This window comes from Entelurus aequoreus, linkage group LG14 (genome assembly GCF_033978785.1).
Source record: "Entelurus aequoreus isolate RoL-2023_Sb linkage group LG14, RoL_Eaeq_v1.1, whole genome shotgun sequence".
Lineage (NCBI taxonomy): Eukaryota > Metazoa > Chordata > Actinopteri > Syngnathiformes > Syngnathidae > Entelurus > Entelurus aequoreus.
Window position 1 is genome coordinate 15,746,769 of NC_084744.1, and position 3,140 is coordinate 15,749,908.

Genomic DNA, 3,140 nt, shown 5'->3' on the forward strand with positions numbered 1-3,140 from the left:
TAACCTAAAAAATGAAAAATAGATCATCACTAGATTCTTTCGAACGACAACAGATTCACAACAACCCACGGCTCTCGAGCCGCATGCGTCTCTTTAGCGTCGCCTAGTGGCTCTCTGGAGCTTTTTCAAAAATGTATGAAAATGGAAAAAGATGAGGGAGAAATATAATTTTTGTTTTATTATGGTTTCTGTAGGACAAACATGACCCCAACCTTCCTAATTGGTATAAATCCCACTGTTTTTGTTAAACATGCTTCACTTATGAGAGTATTTGGCGAGCTCCGTTTTGTCCTATTTTCGGCGGTTCTTGAACTCACCGTAGTTGGTTTACATGTACAACTTTCTCAGACGCTGCCACAGTAAGACGTGTTTTATGCCACTTTGTCTCATTTTGTCCACCAAACGTGTTATGCTGTGCATGAATGCACAAAGGGAAGCTTTGTTGATGTTATTGACTTGTGTGGAGTGCTTATCAGGCATATTTGGTCAGTGAATGACTGCAAGCTAATTGATGCTATTTAGGCTAGTAGTATGTACATATTGCATCATTATGCCTCATCTGTCGGTATATTTGAGCTCTTTTGATATCCTTTACGTATGTCTTCTGTATTCAATTCATATTTGCATGTCTCATGGCACATTATCTGTATGTAATATTGGCTGCATTTCTGATAGTTGTTTGTGCGCCATGTTGTTCCAGACCACAGCAAACGTTACCCAGCTTGCAAAGATTGTAATAAATCCATTAGAAGAAGACAGCCTGCCGTTTCCTTTAACTTGGACACACACATCTATACCTTTGGCCACTCTGAGCCAGTCATTTCCAGGAGTTATCTCACACTCTGAGAAACCTCTGTTTTACAAATGTTTTCCAATGTTGTAAACTTTTTTAAATAAATAATACAATTTCAACATTTCTGTAACAAAGATTTGCGTCAGCCTGAGACACAAAGTAATTTTGATAGTAGGCTATTATAGCTAATATAGACACTTACATCATGTGTTGCCTTCATTATAACACTTATATAAGACTTTTAAATTTTATATATATATATATGTATGTATATATATATATATATATATATATATATATATATATATATATATATATATATATATATATATATACACATGTATATACACATATATATACACATACAGATATGTATATACATATATACATATATATACACATATACATATATACATACATATATACACATATATACATACATATATACACATATACTGTATATATATATATATATACATACAACATTTCTGTAACAAAGATTTGCGTCAGCCTGAGACACAAAGTCATTTTGATAGTAGGCTAGCATAGCTAATATAGACACTTACATCATGTGTTGCCTTCATTATAACACTTACTGTATATAAGGCTTTTAATTTCTCGCGGCTCCAGACAGATTTTCTGTTTTTTATTTTTGGTCCAATATGGCTCTTCCAACATTTTGGGTTGCAGACCCCTGGTCTAACATTTCAGAGATGTACTTTGACACGAAACCATGCAAGGACTTGTACACAAGGAGAGCTGTTTTATAGTCTATTCTCTGAGCAACAGGAAGCCAGTGCAGTGACCTAAGCACTGAACTGATGTGGTCATATGTCCTGGTTCTAGTCAGGACTCGAGCAGCAAATATTTATTTAGAATTACGTATCAAGTAAAATGAATGAGCTGCATGCACAGATAATTTCACAAGTTTTTAGTATTTTATATTTTGTCACCTCTTTTTTGTGACGTATTCTTTGCTGACCGCCTTCTTTTATCATATTGCTTTTCTATAAGTGCTTGTTTTCATATTTATAATAATAAACCTGCAAAAAAAGGAAATTATTTGGCGTAATGATCACTGATGTAATCACAACCAGCAAGGTGTTATTTTCCCTATTTAGCCTCTCTGCGACTAAGTTGCCCAGGAAAGTCGCGGAATTTTTTTGATTGATTGAAACTTTTTTTAGTATATTGCACAGTACAGTACATATTCCGTACAATTGACCACTAAATGGTAACACCCGAATAAGTTTTTCAACTTGTTTAAGTTGTCCACGTTAATCAATTTATGGTATCCTTTCCTACGGGCGATTCAATAGAAGTCGAAAGTTTTTGCTGACTTTTCAGCCTGCTTTTATTCTTTACTGGAGTGCGCAGTCTTATGGATCATGTGGTCCTGCGCCAAGTCTTGTAAAGCCCGAGCATCTGTTTGAAGACATGCTGAGAATGACTTGTAAATTCAAGCCAGATGAGTTGAGGACTTTCACTGTTTCACAAGAGGCTGATGTTTCACTTTGTTGCCATGTCTGCCGGCTGCTGGAAATATTTATTTATTTATTTCATGTTTTACTGTTGCGGTTACATAATAATGCCTGGCAGGGTTTTATTAATCTGCTCACAATCAGAAGAGGATCGGCTCATGTCAAGCCTTCTTTAGTCGAGGAGCCACATTTAGAGTTTCAAGCCATCGACAACATATATATATATATATATATATATATATATATATATATATATATATATATATATATATATATATATATATATATATATATATATATATGGTATTTGTCATGGTTGTATTTGTTTTGAACACACTTACCAAAGTTACATTTAGGAACGTCAAAAATTAATACGAAGAAAGAGCTTATTAATCTTACCTCTTTTTCCTGTCTAAGCAATTACTAATAATGTGTTCACTTAGAAAATAGAAGGAAATAAGTGCTGAACTTTGGCTATAGCAGGGGTCGGCAACCCAAAATGTTGAAAGAGCCATATTGGACCAAAAACAAAAAAATAAAAAAAATCGGTCTGGAGCCGCAAAAAATTAAAAGCCTTATATAAGTGTTATAATGAAGGCAACACATGATGTAAGTGTTAGCTATATTAGCCTACTATCAAAGTGACTATGTGTCGGCTGACGCAAATCTTCGTTAACAGAAATGTTGAAATGTAATTGTCAGGTTCAAACACTGATGACATCTATTAAACAGACAAAGAAGCAAGGAATCAAACAGAGACAGAATTACATTTAGCTCAATTGAGGAGAAACGTCTGGGCTGTACTCTTGCACAGTCTCCCACCACGCTCTGACGAAAGATTGTACGCCTCTTTTATTTGGACTTTC